The sequence below is a fragment of the Gopherus evgoodei genome, chromosome 3, assembly GCF_007399415.2.
Source record: "Gopherus evgoodei ecotype Sinaloan lineage chromosome 3, rGopEvg1_v1.p, whole genome shotgun sequence".
In the NCBI taxonomy this organism is placed as follows: Eukaryota; Metazoa; Chordata; order Testudines; family Testudinidae; genus Gopherus; species Gopherus evgoodei.
The window spans coordinates 122149522-122173471 of record NC_044324.1 but is presented as its reverse complement, the minus strand read 5'-3'; the positions used below and the strand labels follow the sequence as shown (position 1 = coordinate 122173471).

Genomic DNA, 23950 nt, shown 5'->3' with positions numbered 1-23950 from the left:
CCTCATGTTTATTCTGTAATTACCTGGTACGATTTTACCAGCTCCCCCTCCTTTTCCACCCAGGTCCCTCCTGAAAATCCATTGCTTGGACTTTACTATCCACACCCCATCCTCATGGGAGGGATAATACGGGCTGGCTTCCTGCTGCACCAATCATGGGAGTCACACTCCTTTACCGAACACCTCTTTTTAAGTCCTTTTCCAAGCCATTTATCCGGTCACTGTATACCTTTCCTATGAAGTACTAGCACTGGACGTCCGCCCTATGCTTAAATAATGAGTTGCGACATATAGCCTACTGCCCTTCATGCCATGCATGAACGGAGTCCTTCCTGAACCTGCTGTAAGGAAGGCAAAAAAACCTCAATGTCACCTAGGCCAATATGGTGGCTAGAGAATAACTTCTTCCTAGCCCCCCTAAACAAAGGGGCAGCTAGCGTAATGCCCACAGCAGGTCTAGATCAAACCTGGTATTTTACCAATACCACCTAAAGAAGAGGGAGGGTGCCGCCTCAGTCTGCTCCATGCAAAAGGGAGGGTTAAGGCACAGGGCTCCCCCATTTAAATCCTTCATTCCCAGGGGATAAGTCAGCAACCATGCTGACCCTTTTTGCAGCTGTTATCATCTCCCCGCCCCCCTTTCATAAAGCACAGTTCCCTTCATTCGGTGAGCCAGTCAAATACTTCCTCAGCCCCTGCTTAAAGGTGCAGGGCAGTCATTTCAGCAAAATTCACCATTAGCCATGGACTACATTCAAAAGTTTTGTTAGAAAATGAATTTAAATGGGTTTTGAAATTAAACCACTATGTAACCCTAATTTTGAAGCTTGCTACTGTTCCCATTTCTACATGCCTTACGAAAAGTACTTACTGCAAATGTGTACAAGCCATTTTATACTAGTAATTGTGTCATTTTTCCAACAGAAAGCTATTATACCCTATAAATTAACATGTCACGTGTAGTTTGCTATAACCACAGGAAAAAAAAAATCTAGAGTTTTTGCAGAAAAAGTCACATCTAGACTGAGACCTTGAAAATCAAGTTTCTGCTCAGAGTAAGTAGTCTGGATTTAAAGTTTGATTTATAAACCGATGCCACCTTAATTATAGCTACCCTAGAGGTTGCAGTTATAACAAGCAATAGCATACAACAGATAGGTCTGATATTAATCATGTTCAAGAGGGAAAATGTTGAAAAAGCTGGACTCCTCATGTTAGCAGGTCTATCAAGTCTTCCTCAAAAGAAACTACACAATAGAAATATTATTGCTTCAATGCACTAAATATATAAGTTCTGAAATCAATGAACAGACATCTGCTTATTGGGTTATAGTTTAAAAAAAATAATCAAAAAAAGGAAAACAAGTTGTAAGAGTATAAATGGCACAGTATTTAAATGTGTAGAAAACCAAGAAAAAAAAAATTTTGAGAATTTATCTGACATAACTGACATTGTTTATCTAATTCTTTGCAGTAACTCTTCCTCAGGGGAACTCACTGCAACAAGGGCGACTTTAGTTTGCTTTGAGATCAATATAACATTGCCTCTAAAAGCTAACAAAGAAAAAACTTAATCAAGAATATTTTCTGCATCCTAGATTGCCTCCTCCTCTTGAAATACAGTACTTAAAATAACCATGCCAAAACTTTTGCTGGAGGTTAGGATAGCTCAGATGATCACCTGCAAGTTACTGAACTCTAATCCAGCCAGAGTAATTTCTGAGTTGAAACTGTTGTCAGCAGGTTTCAGTGACATCAGAAAAATCATTTTAACATTTGATAACTTTGCTGGCAGTCTCAGCAAAGACAGCAAGCAATAAATGAGTGTCAAACACTGGTTTTCCTCTCTGATCATGAGACAATGACAAGATGGTGTAGTGTGGTGCAAGTATGTACTTGCTACCTATACTGCAGCTATTCTGTGGATGCATTAATGCAGTATTAAAGTTGTGAGATCAACTATTTTTTTTCCTACCATTGCTAGATAAACAAATTTTGCTTAAATACTCAAAAAACCCAAACAAAACAAACCATCTTCAGGAAGGCATTAAACATAGGCAATTTCAGCCAAAAAGGTCATTGTTTCAGAAAGCTATAAATATTTGAAAGCCATAGGCTATAAGTATAACTATGTTGGGAGCTGTTCAATGCCTGCTAGAACAGATTTTGTTATTTAAAAAATTAAAAACTTACGCAATTTAAATAAAAAAAAACTTATTTAAATCTATTTTTAAATTGATTTTTATCCACCCTGCAGAATTCCAAACCCTATCTTAACTCTTCCTTGCTGAATCCCTTATTAATCTTAACAGAGACTGACCCTCCAACAAATCCTAATGTCCGCACACTGTTATAACATTTTGACACACCTTGCAATCCTTTGTGTTTTTTTTAAACACTCAAAGCATCAGATGCTTCAGATCTCTAAGATCCTTAAATTCCGAAGACCTTTTACAAATCTCTCTTTGCTCAAGCCCTTACTAAATCTGATAGAGAAGTAGAACACCCCCTGAATATATACACCTGAACATTTAAAGTACTACCTACTTTACACTCAGACGAAATTGGTTAATCAAGATCCAAGCTTCCAGAGGTCTAGCTGTGCCCTGGCTCTCAGCACCAAACTACCAAATTCCACCCACCTCAGACTTTAAGTGACTTGAGCTGCTCTTTATCAATGTGGACCACTGCCTGACTCTCCTCCCTGACCCCTGACTTAAGTTCTTACAGGTAATCACTGCCACAAGGACAGGAGAGAGCTTCTATTGGGTTATGCTCCCATCCTTTCTGAATCCAGTGAGCACTGCTCAACTTTCCAATCTCACTCTGGCATCCAATCCTCCCTTCCAGGAAACCCTTTTACATTAAGGTTAACTGTTGGGATAATAAAACCTCCATCTATTATTTTTCCCTTCAATAAATTGGATCTGCTGTGGAAGCAGCCTACTGCCAAGTGTAAAATACCTACGTCGAGGTGCGTGAAGTTGAAGGTGGCCAATCTTGTAGTTCATGCAAAGTAATCTCCTTGGATGGCCCAACCCTCCCAGCCAACTCTACCTCCACCCTTGCTGCAAAGAAAAGTGTATCTAGGTGGCCCACTACAGGCAAAGCTCATTTTAACAAAAGCTGCAATACCTAGGAATCTTGGTTACAAATATCCCCAGCTGCTGATTGGTAACTGACATGAGAGAGTTCCTTGCCAAATGCATGAGGCATAAAGAGCCTCCCATTCCCACAGTGCACACTGTTGATCACCTGGTTTGGCCACTGTCTGATCCCTCCTTAGTTCCACTCAGATAAGTGGAACCCAAATGCAGTAGAGACCCTTAAAGGAGCCAATCACCTTTTCTTTCACTTGTGAGTGAGCACTTATAAGCATCACTTCTTTTAAATCTTTATTCCTTTAATAAAAGGGAAATTGAAATTATACAACCAGTAAGACCTGTTTATAAAATCACTGTTCTGTGTCACTTCCAAGCCTTACCAAGCCAGACTGCACATTTTTCATGAGTGAAAACTGGTTCTTATGCCTTTCTATAAAGCACAAAAAATACAGTTGATGCTATAAAAATAAACTTCTTTACCAGGACTCTAAATTCAGCACTTTTACTACATATATTTTTCTGATTTCTTTGCTGGTGAGTTGCAATAAGAACACATCAAAATATAGTTTAGTGAAGTAGAAAAGAACATCAACAGTGAAATTAAAATAAAAGTCACAGAGAAACAAGAATACAAAGTAATACAAACAGGATGCAAGTAAATCAATGAAAATTAGATAAAAGAAAACAATTAGCTGGAACCAATAAGAAGTTGAATTGAGGATATTTTACAATACTTACTTCCTCCAAACACATCATGTCTTGTTCAAATCCACTAAAGTTAAAAATTGATTTCTTTATTAGCTGGGAATGGGAAAATTTAACCACTTTTTTGTTTTAAATAATGAGCTGAAGCTTTATTATGATCTAATCCTTAAAACCATAAGGACAAATATGTAAAACCCTGACGTGTTCTTAAAGTAGTGGCATCTGATTTGGGATCACAAACACTAATATGCCTTAATCATAATCATAGAGTTACTGCACAGCATCCCATAGGGCAGAGTTAAGGTTGTTTGGATGCCTTAATTCTATTTAATACTTTAACACATATACATTTTTGTTTTTGTTTTTATGTTAATGCTAAATTTCCTAGATTTGTTATGCTTAGTTTTAGGATAATTAAAACATCCCTGTAAGAAGTTTTATCCTTAAATTACCATCATGTACTCTCAATCCTAACTCCAATAGAGCTTTTTTGCCCGGGAACCGAAAAGATATTATTGAAGTCTTCTCTCACCAACACTCTGCATGGCCTGATGCAGAGAAATAAAGTGCAGTGCTATAAAATGCTAGGACATCCATTACTAATTACAGGAGGCTTTTCTTTAAAAAAGATAGAAGGTGTGGTGCCAAAAGGAGACTTACTTAAATGTTTGGAGGCTGTCAAGTTAGTAAAGAGCCAGCAAATGTTTTTATATCACTACCCCATTTGTAAATGTAAAATATTCACATTTTACAGAATCATGATTTTGTCGCTACATAATTAAAATATGGTAGGGAAAATACTCTAAGCAGTAGCAATTAAACACATTTTTATTTTAAAAAGGGCTGGGAAGTTTGTACTGTATTGTCTAGATCTTTAAAACAATAAGATTGAAAACACTAGGTAGGGGTAGAGAACAGAAAGAGAGTAGAAAGACAACATGGGAAGCTAGTAAGATATATTTACTGTGAGATTAAAGTTAATCTGATGAAATGTATGTTTTCATTACACAAGGTAAGGAGAGCCTGAGGGAGCAGGAAATTGACATGCACCTAAACAATGAAGACACTGGTCCAAATTTACATGAATGAAATAGTATCTTAGATCTGGTCTACCCTAGGGGGTGGGGGAAGATCGATCTAAGTTAGGCAACTTCAGCTATGTGAATAACGTAGCTGAAGTCATCATACTTAGATCAACTTACCGTAGTGTCTTCACTGAAGTGTGTCTCTCACCAAGCGGGAATATAGGAGTCGACGGGAGAGTGCTCGGGGGTTGATTTATTGTGTCTAGATTAGACGCGATAAATTGACACCCCCCCCCGCTGAATCGATTGCTGCGGGAAGTGAAGACATCCTTCATGTGTGCCTTTTGGACACAATGAGACAAAGGTGGATCTGGTGGTTGCTTGGAGGAAGAGTAATCAATATTGTGCGATGCAACTGACAACAAATGCAACTTCGTTGAAGACAATTAGATAACCAGATCTGTGGTGAGGGATCAGGATAAACAGATAGCATAATTAAAACATTAGGGAAAGCAGGCAGCCTTGTCTCGATAGAACACTACACTGGAAGTCAGGAAACCTGACTTTACTGTCAAGGCCCTTCATAGCCAATCTCTACCCTATCATCTCTCATTCACTATGGAGCAGTCAATGCTCACTTTTGATTGGCCCAAAATGCCAGCTTCCATTGTCCACTTGTTAAATTTTCAAACAGGCACCTCATGCTTTGTTCCATGCTGCCCCACAGATTAGGAGGCACTCCCCATGAACATCTGCAAAGCTACCTGACTATCCACCTTCAAATCCCTCCTCAGAACTCTTTTGCTGTGATAAAAAAACAAAAAACCCACACATGTTCACAACAGTTAGCCCATGGTCTCAGCAGCTTATTCAATAACCAATATTGTTTCATTGATCCTTGTGCTTCCTTGCTTGTCCATCTCCATTTGTTATACCTAGATCGTAAGCTTCTTGGAGCAGAGACCATCTCTGTGTATGTGTGTGTGTGTGTACACGTACAGTGCCTAGCATGTGACCAGCTCTTAGGCACTATGGTAATATAAATATTACACAACTATGTGTGTGCTATTCCCAGCTCTTTCAGAGACTCACTCTGCAACCTTAGGCAAGGCACTTTACTTCTCTGCACCTCAACTTCCCTCTCTTTAAAGAGTCTCTATTTACCACCTCTTTGGAAATTGCTTTGGGATCTATGAACGTGAAGCACTACATACACGTTAAACATTACTACTACTCTAATGTACCACTTGCTGTGAGACAACTATATAAAAAGTACAAAAAGTATGAGATCCATTTTTAATCAGGTGACAAATATTATTGAGTCACATTAGAAGGAGAGGCAAATGAAGCAGATGCTAAGCAATTTAAGTAGCCACAAACAGAAGGGCAAATGTGGCTTTTAAAATTAGAGTCTTTAGACAGTCATGTGCATGCACACATTTTTATCTGGCTTCTACATTATAGAACTGTTGTGTCCATTTGGCCAAACATCTAAAGTTAAATCTGAGTTTCACAGCTAACTGCTTCCAAATACAAATTAAGAACGCACTGTTATTGTCTGCAGAGGGGAAAATATCACTAGAGGGCAATGCAAGGTTGCTCTTAGCCAAGGGGAAGTAACATCCCATCACTCTCCTTTGCTGGAGTTACTACCTGGAAAAAATGTGAGGTATTTGGGGAAAGACAGAAAAATAAAGGGAAAGATGGCTGCCTCAGGCCTGAGAGGTACTCAAATGACTTTCTCCCTTTAGGACTAGAGCAGGGGTGGGCAAACTTTTTGGCCCGAGGGCCACATCAGGGTTGCACAATTGTATGGAGGGTCGGGTAGGGAAGACTGTGCCTCCCCAAACAGCCTAGCCCCCGCCCCTTCCCACTTACTGCCCCCTCACTGCCCCCCTCAAAACTCCCAACCCATCCAACCTCCCTGCTCCTTGTCCTCTGACCGCCCCCTCCCAGGACTCCTGCCCCCATCCAACCCCCCTGCACTCTGACTGCTCCAATCCTTATTTACAACCCCACCCTGACAGCCTCCCCAGGACTCCCACCCCCTATCCAACTGCCCTCTGCTTGTTTCCTGACCACCCCCTCCCGGGACCCCCCACCCTTAACTGCCCCCCAGGATCCCACTCCCTTATCCAACCCCCCCTGCTCCCTGACTGCCTTCCTGACCCCTATCCACATCCCTGCCTCTCAACAGGCCCCCCAGGACTCCTACTCCCAATCCTCCCTGTACCCCATCTCCTGACTGCCCTCCAGAACCTCTACCCAATCCAACTACCCCCTCCTCCCTAACTGCCCCCCCTAGAACTCCCCACCCCCTTACCAGCAGCAGGAGCTCACAGCCACAACAGCCAGCCAGAGCCAGCTGTGCTCCCCATGCTGCCCAGCGGGAGCGGCGGGCCAGAGCACGGCCTGCACAGTAGCGTGGCTGCGGGGGAGGAGGGACAGCAGAGGAGGGGCCAGGGACTAGGCTCCCCAGCCGGACAAAATGGTCCCGCAGGCCAAATGTGGCCCGCGGGCCGTAGTTTGCCCACGTCTGGACTATAGAAAGATGGAAAGCGGAAAATAAATACGAAATGGAATTATAAAAGAGAGTATGTTCATGCACCAAGAAAGCTGGAAATGTATTAACATTTTATTTTAAATTGTAACAGATAAAGATTACTAGAAAGCAGAAGAAGTTTTCACTGAAGTTACCGTTGAATTTGAACATACTGTTTTCCTTGTGAAAATTATCGCATTAGATGGTTTTAAAAGTATCCTGTTTCAGACTGCATTGATTAAACTATACCAAGGTTTCCATTCAAATACAGGCTTCTTGAGACTCTCATTCAGGTTTGTTGTAAAAAAATATTAATGTTTCATACGCATTTTATTGGAATTACATGATTACATTTGAATTCAAGAACTTTTAGATAACTGAGATCTACAAGTGTCATTGTTTCTCCTGAAAGAGACTAACGCATCTAACTGGAATTTTACACTCTATGTACACTAAAATTAAGATAAGTGGTTACTCTCTCCCTATAGATGCATAATGGGGTGAATAAAAATGGATTTTAAAACTATCAACATTCTTAAATAAAATTTTCTTTTTTTAAATAAATCGGTTTAAATTTTAAGTTTGACAACCTACGTTAATGCCTAAACTTACTATAATCTATTAAAATCATTTTAATTTAAAATACATTCTAGCAGTACGTTTGCTGCTGAAGTTATAAAAATAGCCAAAGTGCTGAGCTGGTCAATGTCACCTGATAAGCACACAGAATTATAAATTTGTTGTTGTGCTAAACCATCTTTTTGACAGCAGAAGCCTCTCCTGCATGTGTAGAGAGTGTTTTCTTGATTTCAGCTTATTCAACTAGTTTAGTTCGATGACTAGCTCACTCAAAGTTAAGAAACCAATGGTAGTTGAAAAATCAGGAAAGCTTATTTTCCTCTTCCACTTGATGAATAAAAACTAAATGTGAGAGGATGAAATCTACTACAGTAGTTCTAAAATCCTGAAGGAAAAGTTGACAAGAAAAATCAGTTCTAGTCACAAACTACAGATAACGTTATCTTTGTTTAATAAATAGTTTTAAGTGCAAAGCATGTTTTGATAAACTTAAATTTTCTGTATGCATAAGGAAAAAAAGTAAGGTAGGTTTTGTTGTTGTGGTTGTTTAAACCAATTTTTTTTTAAAGAAATGTAAAATGCTGTTTATATGCATTTTTAATTGAATTGTAATTTTCATCCAAATGTAGCCTGACGCAATCACCAGTAAAGATACTCTAGTAAATAAGAAATGCATTATCCCCCATTTTCTAACACAGCAAAATGAGTAAGGGTAAGTCTACACTACCCGTTGGATCGGCAGGCAGTGATGGATCTATTGGGAATCAATGTATCATGTCTCATCTAGACGCGATACATCGATCCCTGAACGCACTCCCCATCTTGCCACCAGGGCAAGGCACGGAAGTGGAGTCAACGGGGGAGCGGCGGCCATCGATCCCGTGCCCTGAGGACATGAAGTAAGTCAATCTAAGATGCGTCAACTTCAGCTACGAGAACAGTGTAGCTGAAGTCGATGTTTCTCATAGCTGAATTGCATATCTTAGATCGATCCCTCCTCCCCCCCACCCCCATGTAGACCAGGCCTAAGAATTAAGAGTCTGAATAACTGTTAAGCTATATAATTGCTTAAATGTGTACAGATTTTGCTAACCAACAGGATACAATAAGTACCATCAAATTTACATAAGAGATATATTTGATTGCAAACCGACATGTTTTAATGGTTACCAACAACCTTTCTTTAGAAAACTAACTAAAAAGTACAAATACAAATCAAGGTTCCGTTTTTGGTGATTTCAATATTGATCAAAATTAGTGATTTCAGTCATCCTGAGCACAACACTAAACAAAATAACGCCCACTTGTAAGCCATCTCCATCATGGCTACCCTACACACCAGTCTATGAAGCAAATATAACCCATGATCGGCAAGTAAATTCACTACAGAATATCCTGATCTATGCAGTATTTTAAACCGGGGTCGGCAACCTACAGTACGCATGCCACCTTTGGCATGTGAGCCAATTTTGCCTGGCACGCGGCTGCCAGCCGGGGTCGCAGCCAGCTGAGTGAAGCAGGGCTGGCGGCTGGGACCCCAAACTTGTGGCAGGTGCACCCCCTGGCTTCCCCCTCACTGCACTTGGGTTCTGCGGCTCCCAGGAGTGCGAGCCGCCTGGGCACAGGACCTTGAGCCTGCTGTGGGAGGGGCAGCGGCTCACACTCCCAGGAGCTGCAGAGCCCTAGCGCGGCCAGGGGGGAACTGGGGGCTGCATGAGGCCTGCTGCCCGCATGCATCTGCTGCAGGAGCCCCCCCAGGGGGGCCACCGGGCCGCAGCCTGGGCAGGCGCACCCCCCAACTATCCCCTCACCGCCATCAGGTTCTGCGGTTCCCAGGAGTGTGAGCCGCCTCTGCCCCTCCTGCAGCTCCCCTCCTCCTGCTGCCTCAGCACTCTGCAGGGGGGGTGCTGTGTGCACAGCAGCATGTTTTGCCTCCATGTGGAGCCAGCATCTCACCGGCCTGTGCCTGGTAAGTAGAGTCCGAGGGGGCAGTCAGGGAGCAGGGGGCGGTTAGATGGATTGGGAGTTCTAGGGGTCCTGTCAGGGGGCGGGGAGTGGTTGGATGGGGCATGGGAGTCCCTGGGAGCCTGTCTGGGGGCGGGGGTGTTCATAAGGTTTGGGGCAGTCAGGGGACAGGTAGGGTAATAGGGTGGCAGTTAGGGTGGGAGGGTCTCAAGAGGGGACAGTCAGGGGACAAGGAGCGGGGGGGAGGGTTCTGACCAGGGCAATTGGGGTGGGAAGTGGGAGGAAGTGGATGGGGGCTAGGGCAGGGCTCTCCTCTTTTTTGATTGTTGAAAGATGGTAACTCTAGGCGAGGGGGGAGCCAGGGGCTGGCACCCACATACATCCACTCCAGCCTCCAGGCGCCCCCGGGGCGGTGTGCCAGGGAGCAGCCTGGGCAGGAGGGGCGCAGCTGCTCCCCACTAGTGGTGCCACCACCACCTTTGCAGGGCTGCTGCCCCCCTGCACTGCACCAGCTCCTCCATGGTTGGGGCTTGCTGCTGCCGCAAGCGGGACGCTCTGGCTCTCTGGTGCCTCTGGAAAGTGGCTCCTCCCCTGCCGAGCTGCTGCAGTGGCCCAAGCCCGACAAAGCCAGTGAGTGGACTCAGGGCGGGGGCCACCTGGGTGGGTTTGGGAGGGCTCGCAGGGGGGCTGTGCACCCTCCAGGGGAGTTCAGGGGGCACAGAGGGGGGAACCTGGTCTAGGGAGCAGCCCCTGGGCACAGATGGCCCCTGGGATCTATAAAGGCTCATTGGGTATTTGCCCCTCAATGAACCGATGTGCAAGGTGGAAGTTTTGCCTAGGTGGCAAAATATCCTTGCACCTGCCCTGCCCCAGGGAGTGCGTGCACCCCAGGTTAAGAACCACTGCACTAAACCGATAAGATCTGCATTTTAATTAAATTTTAAATGAAGCTTCTTAAACATTTTGAAAAACTTGTTTACTTTACATACAACAATAATTTAATATCTTTAGAAGGTCTCTCCCTCTCTCTCTGTAAGTCTAAAATGTATTACCAGCACACAAAACATTAGAGTGAATAAAAGTGAAGACTCGGCACACCACTTCTGAAAGGTTGCCGACCCGTTTTAAACTATTGCTACAGTCAAACAATACAAAGAATGCAAAAAAATAAAACACTAGCTTAACATAACAGATGTCAAATTGCTAATAGTCCATTGCTCCATTTACAGGATATATTTTTTGCATTTCATCAAGAGATATAACCATAACACATCAATTCATTATGGTAGTTGCATGCCTAAATCCCTGACTATGGCAAAAAAAAATTACATCTGATAGTCTGTCAAATAGCAATAAACTGTGGAAATCTTTGGTGCTTAGGAATTCCTGAATACCAGAGAGGAAAAACAAAAACACATTAAACACAAGTATAAAATGAAATTTTGGAGTCAATTTATGCCTAAAAAAGAGTTAGTCAGAACAATAGCAGTCATCCTAAACTAAAATCATTTTGAAAATAAAAACAGTTTTTAGGGCAATTTGTATATTTTTTCTCCCCTTGTCACAGGAGGAGAATAAAGTACATAAGAAGCCAGGGGGGTGGGGAAACAAACCACAATGGTTATGTGTAGGTTTCATTAAAAATAACTGAATGGGTGCTTTTATACAGAGCTTTTTAAAGAGGGTGTATAATATACCAGTAAAACGACTAGTCTACAACACTGCTGTTGCGTCTACTAAGGAGGGGGAAAAAAGCACACTCACACTTCCATCTGATTGCTGGAAAAAACGATATACAAAGAATTAAGACTTAGAACAAATCAGTGAGTAATAAAAGCAAAAAGCCATATATTAACTCAATATTAATTTTACATTCATGCTAGCCTAGGCATGTTGGTGAGCCAAACTATGTGCAACCAGTTCCTCTGTTCTCTCAAAATTGTTATTTAATTTGATACTAAAGTTTCCTATTATTATAAACACTTTCCCCTCCCCCTTAACTATCATCTCCTTCTTGGTCTTTCAGCTTCTCCCTTGTCCTCACACTCTGCAGCCTGATGACAACGCAGCTCACTGGACACTTATGGAAGCTGAATAAAAGTTTTCAAATCAAATATGTCAAAAATTCATAGAAACTGAAAATAGGTAGTAAAAATAAATTTTCATTATTAGTTTTCCTTGCAGTCTTGTACAATGCAGTTTGAAACTTACAGTCTTTTTCTTTACAAGCAGTTGATGAAAACTTTCGGTATTTCTAGCGTCCCATACCATGGTTTAAGCACCAGTCAATGAATGAGTATTTCTGGGGCCCTACTGAAACCAGAAGGGCAAGAGAAGAGGCTGAAGTCACACCACCAGAAAATTTGGCTCTAGGGTTTTAAATCCCCAGTTTCTGGAATGTTTTCATCATGCCAAGGCAGGCTGTGAAACTGCAGTCATTAGTACTAAAATGGAGCTATTAATACTATACTAGACATCCAACTATCAGCTGTTCTAAATTAAGTTAATCCAGACAATGCAGAAGATGGCTAGACCACACACTAGGGGCTCTTTCCAGCTGAAGTGTTGATTATGTGATCATTGTTTATTATTGGCATTTACATCCATACAATCACTTCACTAATATTAAATATCTTAAAACTCTACTACAAAACATTAAAGAGTAGTTTCATTCTGAAGAGTGCATATGTAAAAACTGCAGCCAAATCCAGAAAGCAAATCTGTTATCAGAGTCTCATCTATATCTAGTACCAAAAAGTTTTTACTGCTTTTGTTACCAATAAAGAGTGAACAGAGCTAAAACTGAGTGTGCTACATAGTTTCTGTTATGTCTCATGCATCAACAAAATTGTTTATCAAGGTCCAATCAGTTAAACCTATGAAAACCTATTTAAGGTAACGTGGTTACAAAAAATCTAATTTGAAGACAATCGAGTAGCACACATAACTGAGGACAAAATCTCATCTACAAAAATTTTATTTCTGGCCATGGTGAGTGAAAGGTAAAGAACCCAGTTTCTCTCTCAGTCAAGGCAGAGTTTACAGGACTGGCAGTCTGGGAGGAAAAAAATCTTTCTACCTGTAAACCAAATATATTTGATACGGTAGTTGATGTACAAACACGGGTTCCCACAATGGCATTTTTGCAGAGTGACTGTTCAAATTAGTTTCCATCCGCTAATACTCAATACAGCAAAATCTGTACAAGAGTCAAGTCTTGTTAAACAACTCTGATTTATGAGTCTACTCTAAAACATCCTCAAAACACATACAAGTCTGCTCCACCTTTATTATCCATTAAGTTACCTATTTTTGCAGGTCCATTGAATGGACACTAAAAATGGGTCTACTGCTAATACTGCTTGCATAGGTAGAATATGAAATAGAAAGAATGAAGCAGTCAAGTTATAGGCAGCTATACATGCTGCAGAAAATGGAAGAATCTTCAGGACAGATTTTTAAAGGAATGGGAGGATAGAAACTATAAGGAAAGCAGCAAACACAGAGTTAGCTGAAACCACTGGATCTACAAATCACCTTTGGCAGGGTACTGTTGTAGAAAACCAGACATTGCTGAACTAATCTCTCTCTACAGCTTCTTACCTGGAGTTCTACCAAAAAATACTGTTTTGAAGAATGAGAGTACTAAAAACCTTACCACGTTAGTGACAAAAGAGATTACAACTAGTTACTTAACAGTAACTAACTGAAAAATTATCTGTTTACTTTCATCAGTTTTTCAATTGATTTTCTTGCTATAACCTAATGGTTCTTGAATTTTTATAATGGTGACTCCTTTCACATAGCAAGCCCCCTCCCACTCCTTATAAAAAAGTGTTTTTAATCTATATATTTAACACTACTATAAATGCTGGACGCAAAGCGGGGTTAGGGTGGAGATTGACAGCTCGCGAGCCCCCCATGTAATAACCTCGCACCCCCTGAGGGGTCCCAACCCCCAGTTTGAGAACCGCTGTTATAACCCAACTTCAAATTGAGATTTTCTGGCTTTATTTGTATTGTGCCAGTTTGATACACAAGTATCATGTGACAAGTGCAATACAAAGGAAGGCTGCAAAATCAAACTTATTTTAATATTACACGGGCAAAACATTGCATATGAGTAACAATGACTTTTAAAAATGACTAATACTTGTATCTCTAAAACAAAATAGTTCTCAACTGCAACAAGGTGAATTACTATTCTGTAAACAAATTAATGTATTTGAAAATATAACAAACGCTAACTGCATGAGAGGGATACATACTAATGGCACCCAAGTACATTAATCCAGTTAATGTAAAAATAATGTAAATGAATCACAAAATCTATTACTGTATTCTCCACAATATCCAAATACAGTAAAAAACATGTAAACAAAAAGCAAATTAAACACTTCTGTCCATCTACTGGATTATAGATATCAGAACAAGTGCTGCCTCCTTCACAAATAAGATCAGAATTTTGCAAAGCAACTGTTATTACAACTTGAAACCACCGTGCTGCATTAAATACAGGTAGGATTCATACTTCCACAGCTCTGCTGTTCTATTTAGTTATATATTATGACTCAATTTGTGTGTGAATTAAAGATTTTATTGAAAACTAAACAGTACTGACAGCAACTGTGCAATCAGTTAAAAAAGAGTACACGACCTTAACTGCCTGCAGCCAAAATCTGCAAAAAAAAGTTAACAAAAATGGACGGTCTTCACTGATTTAGTTGGCACATTCATTTGCGCTTTAGTTGGCTGCTGTTTACTTCAAGAAAAAACTCTTCCTGTTCTGTGATGGCCACAGTCCAGATTCTTGCCTTCATCTGGGACAAACAGTGGCTTAGCACTTGATTTTGCAGATTTGCAAAACTTCTATCTGCTCTTCACCTTATCAAATGTCCCAAGATCAGCCCTGGCATCTGTTTTTAAAGAACACTGTATTCAGCATCATCCTTATCATGGAAAGCCAAGTTTTGGACACTTTAATCAGCATGATCAGCTTTGCTTGACATTGCTTAAAAAGCTTAAAACAGAACTTCATTAGTACAGATAGAATAAAGTGTAAATGAAGAGCATATGTTTCAAGACCATTACACATTAACTCCTCAACATTTCAGCTGACAGAATTCACTTGAATGAAGAACATCTCTGCTTAGAGCCTCTCTCCAATATAGCTGAAATACTAAAAGCGGAGAGATTAGGAGCGGCCTATCCCTGAATTCCAGCAATGCAAAATTAAAAAACAAACATTTTAAAGAACTATAAAGGTAGATAAATTCTGACTGACTTGTACTGCAGAATCTCTTTTGGCAGAACTACTGCAGCTATCTAGCATATACTTTTTAGAAGGGAACATGTTTGAATTCAATATCAAGTCAAAAAATTGTCTTTGCAAGTGGTGGCTAATTACAACATTGAGTGACTCACCAGCAAGTGCACCGCACTGTGGCTAGGTGCAGCACGGCCAGGTTTCCCCGCTACCCCCCATACACCTGTTGTCCTGACCCACTGACAGTCCCTTTTGCCTTGTGACTTGGCCCTCTCTTCACATCACATTTGGTCTCATCCCTTTCAGGTAAGATAAGGTTTTCACCCAGCAGTCCTAGGATCTCAGACCAGGTTGATGGCCCTGGTCTAGGCCCAACAGTCCTTCTAGCCCTTTGTGTCTGAGGTCTTCCAGTTAGTTTTCCAAGCGATGTTGCAGGGAAAACCAGTCCATCCCTCTACTCCGGGTTCTGACTCAGCTACTCTTGTAGCAAGCAGTTGAAGTATCTGGTCAGACATCTTGCTTCTTCCATGGACTACTTCCTATGCTGGCCCACCTTCTTATCGGAGGGCTCATATTCTCAGTGGGGGTCTGCTCTGGAGCAAAACCCTTAGTCCTCGTTCTCAAGGCCACAAAGGAAAGGAAACTAATTTAACATAAATAAAGAGCAGTACCAACTTCTCTGTCCTATCATGATCCTCCAGCCATTTGTCCTATCACTCTGTGCCCATAGAAAAGGCTGTGATTTAGTCATGGAATCCGTGACTTCAGCCACTGCCGGCTGGGAGCTGTAGAGTTTAAATAAAACATTAGTGAAATCAGGTTTCAGGATGAATCTCTATGCTTATCTCATCCTATATAGGAGTATATAGGAGTCATTACAGGCTACAGATTTACAGTGCTTCCATACAACAGAATTAGGGGTCCAGAAACAGGCAAGCACAAACTGGGAGGTATCAGCATCAGTATTACGGACATCAGCAATGGCCCTTGTGTACTCCGTAGCTGAGTACTGTGAACTGGTAAGGACCAGAAGTAGCCATACTCAACTTGTTGATGTTGAACTAAACACTGCAATGCAATCACTAGAACCCTGAAGTCGACCCTAACACCTGGGCTGCTGGTAGTGTCACACATTGCTCCCTCAGCCATTTGCTGCAATGCCACAATCCTCCGGGAATTCCAGAGGATCATGGAAAATGTATGTCTTCCCATCTACCAGGACCTTAACATCATCCTTCACTATCACTTGCAGTCGCCTAAGCCCTTTTGGACCCACATATTTAACCTTCAATAATGCAACTTCAAGCTTGATGAAGCCTGGAAAGCCAAATGGAGTTCACAAGAAGTCACAAATAAACACCTTATGACAGACCTGATGCAGAAGATCCCTGGTTTTGATCTCCCATGAAGCTCATGAGCTATTCTAAACCATAGCCACACAAACCATGGTAGATGCGGATACTTGCTGCACAAATAGAAAATTAAAGACTCTCCAATATGTGACTGTGATCACACAGAACAGACCATGGATTATATAACAACTCACAAATATGAAAGAGGCATCACTGTAATACACTCTGCTACTCCAGATACAATTATCTGGCTTAACCATCTGAACGTAAAATTATAGCTGTTGCTCTATATTTACATCAGCCATACAAAAGAAGAAGAAATGGATGACTGCTTCAATTTTAACAATTTCCAAGGCTCTGTTTCACACCAGCCCATTTCCCCCAAGTTTTTGAAGTGGTGCACAGGGTGCAACTGCAATTGATTTACTGGCATAAAAACCATTGACAATGTTTACATAACCCTTTAAAAGGGTAGGTGCTCACATTTAAACCAACAGTGAAGGTGGTGTGTGAACAAGTATTTTAACTTACAAAGCAAATTAATAAGAAAAAACATTTTAATGCAAGATCATAATTAAGAGAGTGCCTAAATCAAATGACACAAATACAGGTCACCTCATACATCACTAGCTGACCTGAACATTACAACCACTGACATAGCCTCACTATGGACTGTTGATCTGATAATACAACTCAAGAACCTACTGTGATTCAACACAAAAAGAAATAATGAGGAATCATATTTAAGAAGTTGCTTCAAGATAGTCTGATAGCACTGGCAAGGCAATATACTGCCATGCAGACAATTCTGGTTCACAACTAGACATGGGTCTCTTGTTCTCCTAGCCAGTGGAGAGTTACTACATCAGGTCTCCTAGTGAGTGGGATCATGCTTGTATGCAGAGCACACCTTAATGAAAGTTAAATACCAGCATTCCCTTCTCAAAAAGGAAAGCACAGTCACTTTGTGATGGGGCTGGGACAGCAACAGAACAAAAAGGGATTAAAATATGACATCCATTAAAAACCTAATGTAACCTTTATTCTCATAAAGTTACCCTAAAGGGCAGTCTCCATCCTTCAAATGAGAATCAATTAGCATATAATTATTATGCAGGAATGAATGAAAACTTCACCCATGTTCTCATATTATACAAATAATTAGATGGCATTTATGACTGTACTGTCATTCAAATACTGGCTACCACAGAAATAAGGATTTACTTTATAAATTCGATTATCTTCTCTTTTCTGATAGACAGTGTTCTAAGTAATGGGACTCTATTTAATATCCTTTCTCCCATTGTGTCTGCCTTCTGCAGTGTGAGGTCTCATCTTAATGTCACCTAATATCTGCTTATTGGACATTTTAGCAAGACCAAAACTATAGCTTTCTAGAAAAAGGAGTCCATGCTGACATCAGGCTACCAAAACTAAACGAGTCCTGTTTTCTGTGGCTCTCATTCAGCAGTGTGTGTGTCCAACCACCACACTACATGTGCTGCTTTTCAGAGGTCCCACACTGTAACATACAAGTTGAACATACTTCTATTGTTCCAGGCCTTTAATGCAGAGATAAAGCAAAACATACTAACTGATGCAAAGTCTACTGCTTTTCCAAAGCTAAGTGAGGACATCCTTTTCTAGAATATGCTCCAGCCTCATAAACCTCTTCTGTAACCATGTTGTTTGGACTTTGAACAAATATAAATAGCAGGAAGGAGTACAAGAGTTTAAACAACAGTAGCAACAGAACGGTATGTCATGATGTCAGAACATGCTCTGCAATTACCTACCATATTTATGAGACATATGTATTGCTCAGTGCTATCACATACTCCTCATTCAAAATTGTGTTGGCGCACGCACAGATTCTGCTCTGAATAAAAATGGACCTTCATTAAACAATTATAAAAAAAATGGTTATTGCACCACAAAGTGACAAATTAATTTGACATTCTTGAATCCTCGAAACATGTTTTTTAAAACATTAGAAGAAAAGAGCTATATGGGAAACAAAAGTTAGTGTTTTTCTCTGAATATATACAGCCACTAATCCTATTAACCTACTAAGCCCTTTTCATTTCCCTGGAGACAGTGGGAAAGAATTAAAGCTATTTTATATAAGAAAAGCATCAGTCTGCCTCCCTGAAGGGGGGCAAAAAGTGGGGATCAGAACTGTATAATATCTTCACATGCACAGGAAATGTAAGGGGATATTAACAACGTTCTTTTAAAATACTTTCTATGATCTGTAAGAAAGTTAGTGATTAGGTTCTCTTCAACACAAAGAATAAATCAATACCCAAAGATGGGAGGAAATAGTCTGGCGGATGTAGATATTCAGAGGAAAGCATGATATGCCATTTCTTCCCTCTATTACACCCAGGACGACCAGTCAGAACAATGAAATCTTAATAGCAGTGGAACTCTGAAGGAGAAGTATACATTTAGTCAAAATGATTTTTGGACAAAGATTCAAATTTAGAATAAGATTATTCAGGTACTACAGCATGAAGCATTCTTTTGCCAGAAGGGGCATCAAAAACTTCACATTCAGCTTATAATGTCTTGAAAACACAAGTGTATGTCTTTTCTGCCCATGTTGTACATGTGACTATTGCAGAGGGGCCTTAAATCAACCAAAATAAGTTTTCTGTGCCTCCAGTATGTAAGAGTTTAGCCATTCACTTGCTGAAGATTTAGTAGTTTTCTTCTCTCTCACTGCCAGACAGAAAAGGACAAGAAAAAAGAGTCTGGCATTTGGAAGAACTTGGACCTTTCAATGTATACTTTTTAACTTTTTGTGAAGTATATATGCACCCGAGGAAGAAACGTCTCCTGTGGTTAATAAAAGCATCTACTCAGATTTTTAAAAAAATAATATATAGATATAGATATATATACATATAGATATAGAAATCCCATGGAGTCCTAGACACAATTTTGTCCATGCAGAAGACACAATGTTGTAATTCCACTGAAAAGTCCCTACTTCTGAAGATCTTATAGAGTAAATAACCAGAGTCAGGAAGAGTATCTTGAATGCTAGATTTCAGAGTAGCAGCTGTGTTAGTCTGTATCCACAAAAAGAATGGGAGTACTTGTGGCACCTTAGGAACTGAACTCTGAGATGCAACTGAAGGCTTTAAGGCTTGTAGAATAATAATTTTTATTTATGTAGTACTTTTCCTGAGAGAATCTCAAAGGATTTCACACAGCTAATGCACAGAAAAACGCCAAAGTTCACGGAGCAAATAAGCAATAGTGAAACATGGGATCTAGATCTCCTCACAATCTCCCGCTCTAACCTCTAACTTTACCTTGCCTCCCTTAAAGGAACCAGATCAAGCTTTCAACAGGGTGGACTCCTTGGATCTTTTGTGCCACAACTTTTAATTATCTTTAAAATGCATGAATGAACGGGAAAAAAGGAGCAGGTTTATTCACTAAGACACTGGCATGTCCAGGGTGTTCAACAATTCCATTATTGAATTAGAAACCAAAGGACCAGTATTGAGAAAGCTTAGCAGCTATGCTTTATTTTTTGGAAGTGTATTATCAGATAAACTTTAGATAAATTTAAGTATGCTATATTTGTAGAGTGATTTCTGAAGAGTTTGAAATGACTGAGAAAGGGGAAAAAAATATTCTAATAGTTCCCTTGCAGCATCCAGGATACTAAAAAAAGTTTGTCTAAATTCTTAAGTATTTCTTAGCAGGTCCTTCCAGCCAAGGAAGGGAAGGAATCTACTGAGTCATCAAGTGCAAGAACTAGGGTCTCATCTATGAGCACGGCATACTATTAAAGATCTTTCTCTATCTTTCATGAAATTCTGGAAAGGAGAGAATGCATAGAGAAGTTCCTGTATTCAGGACTAAGACAAGGAAACAAGAACCATGGTATCTTCTGCCTCCATCTACTAAAAAGTCATGTGATTTTGTTTGAAAGGTCTAGAGTGAGGTCACCATTTTTCTCTGTCCATAGCTGTCAAACACAATTACGGAGACTCCATGCTGACTGATTCACTTGTTAACAACTCAGTCTGCTATAGAGCAGAGTTCCTCTTATTCGAAGAGCTGAGATAGAGAATACAGTTTTCTATTTCAGGTGAATAATAGCTTCTCAAACTAGCACAATGCTGCACAAGGATATTTACTTAACAAAGTTTATTTTTTTTAATTAATCCTGTTAGAAATGTTCCTGATTCAAATTTTGCTAACAAACTCCTATGGAAATATTAATGAGACTCAATAGGTCGCACATTTAACCACATCTTCAGAACCATAGGCTGGAGTGGGCTTGTGCACTAGTTTGTCACTCTGAAGACCCGAGTTCAAACACTGGGTAAGGTCACAAGTAGAAATAAATTTTGTGATCTCTTCCTAGTACTTTATGGACAGCTCTGTTTCTCCACAACAAGATCAAACAGCAATTGATGCTCAAGGAAGGAACAAGCTGGCCATGGAATAGCAAAGCCTTGTGTGAATCAGCCACCCACCTAAGCAAGGTAAGTTACACCAACCTAAGCACCGGTCTGGACACTGCTATATTGGCGGGGGAGCTTCTCCCACCAACATAGCTATTGCCTCCCATGGAGGTGGTTTTAGTATGCCAGCGGGAGAGCTCTCTCCTGTCAGAATAGAGCATTTTCACCAGACATGCTACAGTGGCACAGCCCAATAAAAACAGGGGAAAGGTGCATTTTTTAATGCTACCATATGCGCTAAATCCTGATATTTAAACAGTCATCTAATGTGCTAAAAACATACCTTTTATTCCAGGTGCAGACATGGCCATAATGGACAGATATTAAATGGTAAAGCTGTAAGAAGGCATCACACCCAGCCCACACTATGGATAGATCTAACCAATACTGATTTTAAAACTTGGAGCAGTTCAAAACTATTCACTAGAACAGTATTTTAAATGGTTTAACTACTGAATGTAGACATGTCCAAAAAGCATTAAAATAGGTGAATAATATTCATTACTAGGTAGTCGCATGATTTGTAAAACATTTTGACCCCATTCAGTTTTGAGAGTTAAATGAGGTTATCTTTTAAATTTAAAGTGCCTTAGGACCCTGTTTAAAACTGCATCATGTAAAAATTTTAATAGAAGCAACGTTGAGGCCCTTTCGTGAAAAGGAATTTCCCATATAAATTGGTAGAGAAATGTCTAAATCATACCTTATATTGGATTTAACTTGAAATTTGACTGATTTGATTCTTTAAATTAGCTACAGCAGTCAGTATAACTCCAGAGTTAGAAATATGCAACGAGTAATAATGAAACACTAGAAGGATTTCATAACCTAAAAATTGACTTAGTATTTACTAGTCAGAGGCCAATACAAAAGACAAGGGGAAATCCCACCAATTAGATTCAGGACAATGTGGTGGAGAGACTTCTCATTTAGCTGAAAGACACTCTACTTCAATCTAAATGGTACCAGAGTGTGTGGAGACAAAAAGATAGGTCTGTTACTCAATACTTTCCCTTAGGGTCCATTTTTGGGTCCTGTTCCCCTATGAGTTGCTCTGAGCCATGTTTCTGTTCAGAGTATTCATTAAATCATCAACAGTGAAATATATTCTTGTCAATTTCATTGCCCTCTGCAAGGTTCTGACTAACAGTGAAATTAACAAAAGGTCCATTTCCCTCTCTTTCAGAAGGCTATTAGCAGCAGATTCAGGCCTATGCACTCAGGAAGATAAACTTTGTTTTATATTTGGAATGCTTCCCCTCTCTAACAAATAAACAAACAAAAACAAGTGAAGATTTAAATTCTGCAGAGACTGATTGATCCCTCCATTCCAATTCAGAGAAAATTTAAGTGTCTTTAGCAAGTGGATTTTTCAAGCCCTCATTAGCCAAAGCTTTACCAGCTAGCTGTTTCAGATAAGAACCATATTCTAAAATATTTTTCTCCATTTCACTAGTTCAGTGAAATGTTTCAACATTTCCATTAAAGTATCAAAAGGAGTAAAACAAAACATTTATGTTTACACTGCTGCTCTAGCTAAACTTGCTTGTCCTCCAAGAATACTTACTCTTGCCTACTAAAAAGCAAGCACACTCATAAGGCCACTATTACACTGATATTAGACAATTAATTCCCTTCTTCATTTAACCACTTTTACCAATCACCCTCACTATAATCATACCAATTCCACGTATTGCTAATTTATTTATAGGAAACAAATAGCAACCTAACTGTAAGATATATTTTCAATAGATAATTAAATACATACTATTTACATATAAGGATAGTTTTAATAAAATATCCTTATAATATGATGCTCCCATGAACAATGCACTATTTATTCATCAATAATTATAATAAAATATGTCACATTTGTATGTTTTTATACTTCTTACCTCATTCAGTTTATATGTAAAATTCTCTCCTCTCTGAATCTCATATAACAATTAACTTTTTGTAAATATAACTTAAAATGAAGAGAGAGCTTAAAAAGGACTGAAAAAATCCATTCATATTTGTAATATTGTATTTCATTTTTAGTTGAAGGAGGTAGCGCTATCATGTTACTCTAACTCCCAGAATACTATATGCAGTAGCAAGGAGTAACAAAGTAGCAGCAGCAGCAACAAAAAGATGAGATTTATCTGCAGTTTATAAAGGGATTAACTTATTTTTCCTAGAAATATGATTTGAAGCTTCCAGAAATGTCAAAACTTAAGTAGATTTCAGGATAATAGGGGAATGTAGTCAACTGAATTTCCTATTAAGTGATGTTCAGGCAATTCTAATCTGTTTTTGGAAAGACATATAGGCCCCGTCTCAACCAAATAAATGCAACTAAATTTTTATTTAATTAGCACTGTTAAGCACAGAAGAACACAGTTATTGTTGACTTATGCTACAAATTCCATATGCTAGTTTGAAATGTACAAGTTACTAAGTGTTGATGATTTTACTGCTAGAAGATCAAATGGTATTGCTAAAACAATCTTTTGGTGGCTAAAAACAAATGGCAAATAATTACAGCATTAGAAACCAGCTCCCCAGAAGTAAATCCACAAACAAGCATGAAGCCAACATTTCCCTTTGGAAGATTTTCAAGTCCAAAAAGACACCACCACCACTATCTTTAACACATCCTAGTACAGGTCTCGATTCAGATTTGTGTTTAACTGCTGTAAAAATGCCAACGCAACAGAGACTTCACAGACACATATACCAATCCAAGATAGTGGAAACTGAGGACCCATACATCACAGCACTGGCATATCCTCAAAAGATGTGTGCACAGACAAAGACACAAAATAGACAGAACCCAACAACAGCAACCAAGACTTTTCCCTCTTCCCTCTCCTTCAAGTGCAAATGCATACCTGATTTCCAGAGTGCTTCCTCACACTAGCTCCAGTAAGATAGAAGAAT

At 39.8% G+C, this 23950-nt stretch overlaps 1 protein-coding gene across 5 annotated transcripts in view; it reads right to left on the bottom strand.

Moving 5' to 3' along the window:
- Positions 1-23950, bottom strand: part of STXBP5 (syntaxin binding protein 5) — a 196670-nt gene that overhangs the window by 169853 nt on the left and 2867 nt on the right. The window lies entirely within an intron of this gene.